The sequence below is a fragment of the Carya illinoinensis genome, chromosome 2 (genome assembly GCF_018687715.1).
Source record: "Carya illinoinensis cultivar Pawnee chromosome 2, C.illinoinensisPawnee_v1, whole genome shotgun sequence".
In the NCBI taxonomy this organism is placed as follows: domain Eukaryota; kingdom Viridiplantae; phylum Streptophyta; class Magnoliopsida; order Fagales; family Juglandaceae; genus Carya; species Carya illinoinensis.
The window spans coordinates 27669358-27681985 of record NC_056753.1 but is presented as its reverse complement, the minus strand read 5'-3'; the positions used below and the strand labels follow the sequence as shown (position 1 = coordinate 27681985).

The 12628-nt window shown below is 34.9% G+C and overlaps 1 pseudogene; it reads right to left on the bottom strand.

Moving 5' to 3' along the window:
* Nucleotides 1-105: 105 nt before the first annotated feature.
* Nucleotides 106-3473, bottom strand: LOC122301848 (annotated as a pseudogene).
* Nucleotides 3474-12628: the final 9155 nt, after the last annotated feature.

Genomic DNA, 12628 nt, shown 5'->3' with positions numbered 1-12628 from the left:
CCCCTTTTCCTTCATAGCATCTGCTTTCTATTTTGATTTTTTCTTTTATTCCCATAGTAAAATGTTTCGTTTGTCAGTAATCCCCACATCATTTCAGAAAATAAATGAAAAGGAAAGATGGTTTCTGGCATTTCACCTGTCCTCGCAGTTTCTCATGGTTGGTTTCCAAAGGGCCAGCCATGTCCAAATATTTACAATCTTTGTGCTATAGATGTCGAGAACATTGTACATATGGTTCACTAGGGACGAGATACGTCTTCGAATAAAAATTCACTAAACCCAGCATTCAACTTATCTAGCAAAACACAGCAGTCAAATTGGTCTACCTTTGCCGTTCTCCCAACAGAAACATGATCATGAACCGAATGTAGCCAACAGATATCCCAACACAGAGCGAGAGAGAGTGCAAATGATGAAGCGCGAGTGGCTCTCGGATTGATCGAGTGCTTATGCCAAAAGCCAGAAATTCTTGTGGGTCTTTGAATTAAGAAGAAAGCCTGCATTTTGGCCCTTTTTCTGCACTCCAACACAGGTGCACTTGCTATTTTCTATCAAATACTCTGCTGTGTCTACCGCTTTGGTACCTCTCATGGACCCTCCAGGCCGCCTACTCCTTTTGGTATGCAAAGACACATACAGTAATCGATTTAGGAAACAGTCTATATGTGTTTCTGTTTTCCCTAACTAAAATCTAATAGTGCAAAAAGAAAAATAATGATAGCAAGATACTACTTTTAATGGTGTTTTGTTTTCCAATTTTATATGTAAACAAGAAACATTTATTTCTGAATTCCCAATGGGCTTTTTGGGGAACTGGTCCTATTCTTGAAGGGAACAAGTTTCCAATTTGATAAGCTCGGAAATTAATGTGCATGTTTTGAAACTGTCATAAAGCTGGGACAGGTAGAGATTTTCATGCTTGGGTTTATATACAGATCTATTTTTCTCTTGACAAATTGTAATTATAGTAGAAGATCTTTATGTATATTTTCGTGACGTAAAGACTCAGAAGAATAGTGTCGCTCAAAGTGTACTCACCTTAATATTGCTGTTGAGAGGCTCCGCCGCTGCCCTACAACCATGAGATCCACCCCGAGTGCCATGCTTTGGAAAAGAATAACCCCTGCCTTGTCCTTGCCCTCCATTTCCACTCTCTCAACACGCACGTGCAGTGTCGGTTGGGTAATTTTGCATGCATGCTTCATTTCTTCTAGAAAATCCACTTCCCCTCCATTTGATCCATCCGCACATGTTGTATGGGAACAAGAGCTTATGCTCGGCTTTCTCAAGAACGTGGAGAATGTGTACTGTAGAAACACCAATTTCTCCCCTTAAAAGGCCTAATAAGAGGAGTAGGGTAACTCCTTATAAAGCCCAGGATGAGTTTGTTCCTAAGTCATGTGGGACTACTCAATACGCCCCCTCACATGTGGGCCGGTATTTCCAGTACCATCATCGTGGGTAGGTCGCAGGAGCCCATCATTGATCATAGGTTAGCCTGCTCTGATACCATGTAGAAACACCAATTTCTCTCCTTAAAAGGCCTAATAAGAGGAGTAGGGTAACTCCTTATAAAGCTCAGGATGAGTTTGTTCTTAAGTCATGTGGACTACTCAATATGTACCGCCATGAATTTGGGTTCCCAACGTGGAGGAGAATCAATTCGTCTTGTTCAAACACTGCATGAGAAAGAGCGTATGGAGTGCCACAGCTGACTCCCGGGTTGGTTCTGCTACCACCATTACCTTCCTCGCCGCAGGTGTCCCACCTTGCATGGCCTGTATGTTGCACTTCGATATTATATTAGCAACGGCACCTCCACCGCCGCCACTACAACTGCTGCCACCACAAACCTAGCTAGCCACCGCTAGCACCAAGACGGATCTGGATTGACCGTTAGAGAAATGAAATACAGTACAATGAGGTGGTAATTTTTTGTTTGAGTTCGTACAGCAGGACAATAATTAACACATTTTGTTAGCTTTGGTTCTCTACTCTAAATTTTAGTGTTGCATTGTTTCCATGCTAAAATTGGCGGGGTGGGGATGGATGTTTGTTTTTGGAGACCCGTCCTGAAGACCCGGTCAACAGCCATCAAAGGTTAAAAAACAGGGTAGGTTCTGTCCCATGAGTCCATGACATTTTTGTCCGAGTGTTACAAATTAGAGAGAAGGGTGGGGGTCTACGCCCATATTATTATTATTATTATTATTTTAATTTTTTAATTTTTTTTTAAAATACAATATTATTAAAAAAATATTTACTTAATCACGAAATAAAAAAATAAAAATAAAAAACTTAAAAATAAAAAATTACTGGCGCCCCAGCGGGAAGTATAGCTGTCTCCATAAAAGTTGGTTTAAAACAGAATAAATGTTTCTCGGGCCGTGTGTGGACAATTTGCAAGATGAGACAAGAATGCGTATACCTCTGTAACTCTGTTTGTAAGAAATATTTTAGGTTGCACGTTTCTGGGTTTTAGCTACTGATTCTTGTGGCCCCTTTTCTTTGTACAGTATATTCCCGGAAGTAAAATGGTTTTCTCGGGTGATTACCTATACATCCCTATCACCCATGCAGCAAAGAAATTAAAAAGACCTTCAGCATATGTCACCTTTAAAACTAGAATATGTGATATGAGATTAGATTCCCCTTATGTTTAACTATAGCTTCATGTGAACCATCCCAGAGTCTACACCAAAGATATGGTGCAGGGAAGGGAGGAACTCAACCTACAAGGCGACTTCCATATCAATTAAAAAAGCGCACGAGAGAGAGAGAGAGAGAGAGAGAGAGAGAGAGAGAGAGAGAGAGAGAGAGAGAGAGAGAGAGAGAGAGAGAGAGAGAGAGAGAGAGAGAGAGAGAGAATACTATCAGTCCAGCCATCATATGATTCATGGATTGAATATTGGTTTATTACGATCGGACAGCACTGAGCTTGACCTCTATCGGTGGTCTTGAAATCCTTAATTCAAGAACTTAGAGAAGCGGAGACTGGCGGACTCACCCCTGAAGTTAGAGGGTGACGTAGACGAGCTCACAGGGGTGCTCGAGGCCTAGGTGCGATCGGAAAGTCGGAGGCCATGATGTTTTGCTGGCACTATGCAAAAAGGCGCCTTCGAGGGCTTCCATGTTGTTGGGGGAAGGGGAGAGGCGAACCTGGGCGATGGCAAGGTGGAGGGCACGGTGCTCAGGTTGGTTTTGGAAGTTGTGCTCCGGAGGTCGAAGGAGAGCGAGCCAATCGAGGAAGGCCATGCGTATCCCATCGGGAGGGAGTACGGCGGTCCATTTCCTGCAGGACTGTCGTACCCCAACTATGGGAGCACGGTGGTAACGGTCTGGACCTCCAGGAAATGGAGGCAAGGCTGCTAGGCGAGAAGGTTGTGGATGGTGATTATTTTGTAAGGCTCAGATTCAGACGGAGTCGGAGATGACCGTTGCCAGAGACTCGAAACTCTGATTCTGATCTCTCTCTCAACTCGTTCTTTCTTTTCAAAATTTAAAATGATTTTTCATTTATATAGAAGTTTGGGCTTTTCTTTTCTATCGAGGATTAATGCTATATATTATATTTTTATTTTATTAAATAAAATGTGATATATTTATTATTATTAAATAATAAAAAAATATATAATAAATTATTATTTAATATTAATAAATATGTCATATCATATTTAATAAAATAAAGAAAAGATAATAATATGATATTTAAAATTTTTCTTTTAAAAATCAGAGTTTGAGCACGTAGATATTCTTGTAGCTTGTTGGGGTTGCCCAAGGTGATGCTTGGGCGAGACCCAAAATTCACGTTGATGTTATATAAATTGGATTAGCTTGTGGTATTTGGCCGATGACGCTTGTTTCTTTTGAGGGCCGGTGGCAAGAAATATGCACTGCATACCATTCTTTGTTTATATAATGCTTTTATACGTGGTCGATCTGCAAACAATTACTGATTGGAAGTCAAAGGTAAGATCTGCATAGAATGCATTAGCGGGGGACCCCAGCTAGAGCTCCTAACGGTGAGCGTAGACCCACCTATTCTTTGTGCATGTGCATTGGTCTATGAGAATATCTTTAGTACTGTACGTTTGATGTAAGGTTGAGAACAACCTCTAATAAAATAAGGTCACGTAGCCCATCGATTACTAAAATCCTCACCCTTTAAAACCCAATCTCTCTCTCTCTCTCTCTCCGGTGGCAGAGCTAAGAATTTATTTGAGGAGGTACCAAATAAAATTAGAATAATATATATAAAATATTTTTTATTTTATTTTTATATAATTTTTTTTACGATGTATAATAATTTGATAGGAAGATTATAATAAAAATAAAATACGTTTAATACAACTTATGTATTAAAAAAATATTTGATATGTCAAGAACAATATATCATTGAAATAATAGAAAGACATTCATACAAATATATTTAAAAAAAATATATCTAAAATTATAACTTGCGATTTTTTAAACAAACAAAATCATCAAGTATTGAATCTAAATCAAAATTCTTAACTATTTCTCTTTCAATATATAATAAAAATTATGTATTTTATTTTATATGAGATGTGTTTTATTTATTTTATTTTTATATCAAATTAAATTTTATGGATGGGCCAAAATAATTTTTAGAGGAGGGGCTAATACATGATAAATTAATATTATTTTATTAAATTAAAAAAATTAACATATATATCTATATATATATATATATTTTTTTTCAAATTTGGAGGGGGGCCATCCTGCCCCAACGTGGCTCCGCCACTGTCTCTCTCTCTCACATCATAGACCAGTGGAGCTCTAGCTGGGGTTGACTCAAGAAAACGAAGCCATGGTTGTATCTCTCTTAACAACACTTTAGAACAGGTTTTAGAAAGGTCCTCTTGTGGCATCAACAATGGAGCTAAAGATGCAGAGTCTTGCTATGATATTTTAATTTTACAATTTTGGATTCTAATCGGATTTGGGCTTCTATATCAATTTTTTGTAAATATAATTTCTAATTTCTAATTTATTTAACCAAATTTGTTAAAAGAAATCATTCACACAAGGATCCTTCATCCTTAGATCTTTCATCGTTAGATCTTTAGAACTTGATACACACATTAAAATTTTGGACACTGTAAAATAAAACAAAATTCAAACTTGCAACAAGAAACTTTCTAACTATGATACATACATTAAAAATATATAACCAAAATTACAAATTAAAAATGCATAACCAAAATTACAAACTAATTATCCATCATTATCTATCCTTCCAAATTATCCAATCAACTCATGGCTCATCATCCATCAAGTTCTAATTCTATCAATAAGTTTCAACTTACAACAAAAGAACCAATACAAATTGCAACGAATTTCATTCCAACTTGTGCCTGAAAAAAAAAAAAGAACAAAATTAGTATTGCATGTTATAAGTTATTATAGAATCATAGATTAGTTATTATATTCTATACATTACTACTATATGGTATATTAAGTACATTAGTGTTACATGTTATTATAGTAAAAGTGTATTATTTTAGGTACATTTGTTCATATTAGTATTTAACTCACTATATAAGTTATAGTTATATAAAATATATATGATTAATGTATAAAGAATATAGATATTTTTCTAATAATAATTAACTCATGCTAGTATATATATTATTGAGTTTAACTAACTATATAAGATATAGTTATATAAAATCTACATAATCAATACTTCAGTTATTATACATTAGTATTACATGTTATTATAAATTTATTATTTATATATTAGTGTTTATCCATTGATGTTACATGTTATTATGCATTTTAGTATTTATACATTATTATTACATGTTATTATATTTATATGATTAATATATAGAAAAATACATATGTTTTTATTAAATATGTACAATATCAGAGTGAAGTCGGAGCGGAGTCGGAGTCGGAGTCGGAGTCAGGGCATCTGAGTTGGAATCGGAGTGGATCGGAGTCAGTTCACCTCCACCTCCGACTTTAACTTTCCTTGGAAAAAAAAAACTTCAACTCTTGTCGGAGTCGGAGGTAGGAGTCGGATTTTTGAATTTCTGTTCAGCCCTACATAGAGGTTTTTATTTCCTAGGCAAACTTTTCGAAAAGTGACCTTGGCTTTACAAATGGGTGGATTATTGCTTGAAATCGGAAGGGTTGAAATGTAGATGTTTGTTATGAATCTGGTGTGGATTGCATGGTGGCTGTGGGTGGCGACAGATTGTGTGGTGGCTGATTGTCCTACGTGAAACTGGTTGGCTTCGAATTGGGTGGCTGCGTCGAGCTAGTGGTGGCGACCGGTGGAGAATATAAAGGGCAATCGGCAGCATCTGGATAAGGTGGGTACGTTTAGTGGGTAAGTAAATAAATGCTGGAGTGAAAAATAGGTTTAGGAAATTTTGAGGAAAAATCTGATGGAGTGGTCCTCATAGAATGTTTTACTACACTACTGATGTGACAGTTGCCTATTGGATACTAGTTTCACCTCATAAGCAGATGGTACCACTCTAAAGCGGTCCGTTTGTCTATTGTTCCAATTAAATTGATAGGAAAAAAGTATTTACTACACATGCTTCAAAGTACCAAGGAAAAAAGGGTCATAGCCAATAATGATTTTGTTCATTTGACATTTGCACATAAATTACCTGTCATGGTTAACCAGATTTGGTGATCTTTTATCCGCATTTAATCTTCCATCACTATCATATTTGACTAAAACTAACCCATTGTTTTCTTCTTCTTTTTAAAAAAAAAAAGAAAAGAACAAAAAAAGAAAGCCATTTAATTTCCTTTTGTTGAGTGCTAACATAGACCATTCTACATAGAAAAATTTAACATTCACCCCAACCCACATTATTTTTGGTCATGTTCGAAAAGTTTCGACCAACATTTTAGAAGGACATATTTTGATGCATTGTCTTTCCAATAAAAAGGTACGAATTTCAAATTAAAAAAAAAAAATCATTAAAAACAGTATTAGACTAATGAAATAGTGAGTTTAGGAAAGTTGTTGAAACCTTTGTGAACTTTTAAGTTTTCACAGAGAGAGAGAGAGAGAGAGGGCAATAATTTAAGATGTCTCAAGAAACATTAATATGGAGCCGAGGGAAAAGTTAAGGAAGTCACGTCACATAAGCAACAAAACATCACAATAAAATCAAATGCATAATCACTGGATACTATAGTCCACGATGGGTGTAACTTTACATTTCATCATTCCATAACTTCCTAGGGTTCAGCAAGTAATCATGTAACGTCTTTTCTTCCCATATCACACCCATATTCTCGTTAGCAGTGGAGTATGAGTACCCAGCAGATTGTCGTCCAAACAGGCCATTCAGATTGGGTCCTGAAAATTCCAGAAGATTAAAAAAAAAACTGATTTTGAAACAGCGACGGCCCAGAAAATCCAATTTGACGAAACGAAGAGTCGACCAGCAAGCGATCTTGTAATCATAAGACAATGACCGATCCAAAAAAAAAAATCGACAGTTTTGTTATAAAATTATAGAAAAGAGAGAACTATAACGTATTATAAAATTTTTAAAAAGAGAGAGAAAGAGATAGAGTTCAGGAAGATTATGAAACTTATGAATTTCTTAAAGAATTTAACGATATATATAGGCGTACAAAGGGGACTATGCTAGCTTACTATGCTCTGGCACTATGCACTGTGCATATGTCGACTATTCACTATGCCAGTTACTATGCTGGCACTATGCACTATGCATATGTCGACCATTCACTATGCCAGTTACTATGCAATACTATGTTGGCACTATGCACTGTGCATATGACGATTAGATAAATGTGGTCATACAATTCAAGATAGTTTATAACACTTCCCCTTTGGATGACCATATTTAAAAAATATGCCTCGTTAAAACATTGCCAAGGAAAAACCATGTGGGAAAAAACCAATGGCGAAGGAAAAAGAGTACAGTATTCATGTGTATCGCCGAGTGCTTTAGGATTGTCTCATTAAAACCTTGCAAAGGAAAACCCAGTGGAATAAAACCTTAGCGAAGGAAAAAGAATACAATCAGCACAAGTCTTCAAGACATTACTTCTCCTGAAAATTGCATGATAACAGGTCTTCAAACCTCCGCATTCCAATGTTCTGCATAATCTTCTTAAATGTTACAGTTGGTAATGCTTTAGTGAATAAATCTGCCAGATTTTTACTTGACCGTACCTTCTTGATATCAATTTCAACTTTCTTCTCATGAATTGCAATGATCTTCTTGTGTGTATCTGAAAGATAACTCACATCTGTACATCCAACTAACTGTAGACTTGATCCATGTTGATAAAATAATCACAACTGGATCTTTCTGCTCATCACTACTCTTCTGGAGTTGTACTCTTCTGGAGTTCTTGTAAATAGCACAGTTAGTGGAGAATTCATCAACATTAAACCGCTAACCTCATTTTTTAATAAAAACGGTGGCCAGCCTTTTAAGATCAGACAAGCACCGCGGATTTTCAACTCCTCTGTAGGTGTCAGGCACCATAGTTGTCAGGCGCTGCAGAGCTATGAAGTTATATTTCGTCTCTTTTCTCTTGTTTCACGAGATATGCTGTATCATAATTTTCTCTATAAAAGAGATATTCAGCTCATCTTCATTCGCATCTCATCTTCTTCAATTTTTTGTAATCATACTGCATTTTTACTCTGCAATCTCTTTCTGCATTCTTATCTTACAATGGCTCAGCGATCTTCTCATGACCAATATATGAGGTACTCTGCACCTCGTTCATCAGCTGTACCTGCTTCTACCACAGGTGCTATTATGCAATATAATGATCTGACTCATAGGTCAGATAATGAAGCTATCTATGAGCTTGTGAGTCTCAGTACCCGATACTCATCATCCATTGTCGCATTTTCTCAGCGACTGCAATCCAGAACTTGTGGAGTTGACAATCTTCACGAGAATATTACTATACTTCAGCGACTTCTTCTGGAGTCCAATATGAAGATAGAATCAATAAAGCAAGAGAATAGGAATTTAAAATCCTTGTTTAAATCTTCTTTTCGATTGCCCACCCCTTTAGATAGGAATGCCATGCAGATTCTTGAATAACAAGAGCGTTTAAAGAATGAGGCAAAGTGCCTCAAATTTCTGTAATTCTTGCTTCAAGATAATAAAATAATATTTCACAAATATTCATATTTGTGTTTCTATCTTTTGGTAGATGTTCTGTGTGCTCCCTTTTATTTCTTCTTTAATAATGCACACTTCATATCAAACCCATAATATGAATCTGAAATACTAATTGTATTAAAAAATGGTATTTCATGACTAATAACATCACCCATCTTCCCCTTGAAGCTGTAAGGGTTTCAGATTTATATTTCAAATATGTACAGTTTTTATGAGCTCTTCTGGAGCCTCAATGACATTTAAATCATATATATAAACTGCATTAATAGCTTGTTTTCATTTGCGTTTGGATTGCTTTAGATCATATAAGGATCTTTGAAACTTGATAGAATATATATTTCTAAATGTATTTATATTAGAAGTTTCAGACATTTTCTATCCTTCAGGGATTTTCATATATATATATATATCATGATCCAATGATCCATATAAATATGTAGTTAATCATGCATATCCAAACTCTCGGTAACTTTTAAGCTAATAAAAATCTCAATATGATTTTAACCACTTTAAAATCATATCAATATTGTTTCTTCGAGAAACTAACTTGTGATTTCTATATCACATTTTCATATTAAAAGTTTCAGGCTTTTTATATCATGTATATAAATATCCACTGATATTTAATAAAAATCACCTCTTTAGGTGTTTGGACTTCAAGTCCATATTTATCACATTTTACTTAGTAATATCAATTCTGCAGGAATTGAGAAACTGACTCGTGATTTATATATCACATTTTTATTTCCTTTCCATAAATACCCACTGACATTCAACAAGCATCACCTCTTTAAGTGTTTGGACTATAAGTTCCGATGCATCATATTTTACTAGTGAATCAATTCTGCAGGAATTGTTTCTTTCAAATTTGGCCAATATTTTACGTCGTATTCTTCGACGATTCTTGATTCACTTTCATCATTACTTCTGGTAATGTCAATTGCCATCTCATATGGAAATACATTGTCGACAACAATTTTATTTCTATCCATAATTTCTCCATTATTCATGAAATGTAACGAGATCTCATTATTTTCATGTACCTGTCCCTCTTCAAGGGAAGACATTTTCATGAAAAACCTCTTCAGGAGGTACTCTTCAAGAGTTTATATAGGAGAATTTTATACAGAGAATTTGGATGGACTTTATTGCTTATTTTGTGGGTATGACCTCTTCAGGAGCACAAAATTATTTGTGCCTTTCTCTTTTGAGATACTCTATCTTTTGTATCGATAAGTCTCACATGCCTTTATACATATCTTTAGACTGCTGAATTTCTTAATTGTCCTACATGGACTTCAATCATCGCTGAGATTTTAGCAGTTAGAATCTGAGACATTTTTATCTTATTGTATCCAAAATTTAATTATCATCTGAATTTCTGGTTCACATATGATAATCAAGATAACGTCGAATAATTTCATCTTATTTGCTTCAAGCAAATTTTTCTTTTCATTTCTGGTGGTAAAGCTTTATAGTAAAAGAATCTTCTGGTTCTTTTATGAACGTCCATATGAAAATCATTTGACTTATCGTAATTGATTTTGGATGATTAAGATAACCATGAAAAGATACAAATATTTTGAATCATATCACCTTTTGATGCATCATAATATTCGATTCAATAATTTGTATAATATCATCTCAAAGAGAAAGCTTACAGCTTTTCCAATACGAGCTTCTGGCCCAAAAGGATATTCATTATCACGTCCAATCTCTTAGTTTTTTTGAATGAAACGCATCATTCTTTTCACTTCAGGGAATAGAATGATATAAATTCATTATCATTCAATTCAGGGAATGATGTAGATCTAGTAAGACGTGAATAATGATTCTTATCAAAAACTCATTATTTTGCTCAGTCACTGATACAGATTTAGAATATATTGTGAACGTTTGCATTTCATATTGCTACTTCAGGAGCATACTCGATATTGCTACTTCAGGAGCACATTCGAGACGTTCATTCAAATATATATTCTTTCCACAATTTCAATTATGCAACTTCAGGTGCATAAATCATAATGAGTTTTTGGTACAAGTATCACTCATATGAGATACTCAATAAAATTATTAATTTAGGGCGATCCTTCAGGGATGCTCCATTTTCATTTTCAGATAAATCATATCATCAATAATTTATAACAAGTATAAAAGAATAAATAAAACTTTCATTACTACAAAATATTGCAGAATATAAAAATATTTATAATAAGATAAAGGAAATATATTAATTAAAAATGAACACTTTTATGATCAATTCTACCACTAGAATTCTAAAAAAAATCAGAAACATTAAGACTTGTAATATCTTCTCCATCTATAGAATCTAAAGCATATGATGGTTCAGTAAAATTTGTTTCAAATTTCTTTATTTTTTCTTTTATAGAAGATTGATATAAGTCAACCAAGTGCTTATCTGTACGATAGATACGAGCCCAATGTCCAGTCATACCACATCTATGGCATCCATTTTCATCTTTTTTTAAAAATTTGTTTTGGGGACCTTTGCCCTTCTCTGAGTTGAACCACTTCTGGTGGTACGGTGTATATCTATTATTGTCCCTTTTAGTATGGTCACTTCTAGGACCTCCACTTTCATAGTTTTTCCTACCATGTCCACACCCTCGTTTTCTTTGAAAGAATGCATCATTCGCTTTTGAGAATGATGTAAATCTAGTACCATTCACTTCAAGGAATGATATAGAACCAGTAGGACGTGACTGGTGATTTCTTAACAAAAGCTCATTATTTTCCTCAGCTAATAGAAGACAAGATATAAGTTCAGAATATTTTTTGAACTTTCGCTCTCGATACTGCTGCTGCAGGAGCACATTTGAGGCATGAAAAGTAGTATATGTCTTCTCTAACAAGTCATTATCAGTGACTTTTTCACCACATAATTTCAATAGTGAGCTAATTTTAAAGAGTGCAGAGTTATACTCACTAACACTCTTGAAGTCTTGCAGCCTCAGGTGCATCCAATCATAACGAGCTTTTGGGAGGATTACAGTTTTCTGGTTTTCTTATCTCTCCCTTAAATCATTCCACAAAATAAGTGGATCTTTCACCGTTAGATACTCAGTATTTAATTCTTCGTGAAGATGGTGCCGAAAGAAAATCATTGCCTTAGCACGGTCCTGCAGGGACCCTTGATTTCCTTCTTTAATTGTATCTCCCAGTTTCATCGCATCTAAATGGATCTCAGCATCAAGGATCCAAGATAAATAATTTTTTCCAGAAATGTCAAGAGCAACGAATTTCAATTTTGTAAGATTTGACATTTTTTACATATATAAATCAGGAATATAAAAATATATTGAAAAACTTACTTGAAGTAGAGGACTATTAGCTTCAAAATCTTCAGAACTTTCGTGCTGATAATGTGTTATGAAATTATAGAAAAGAGAGAGCCATAATGTATTATAAAACTTTTAAAAGGAGAGAGAAAGAGA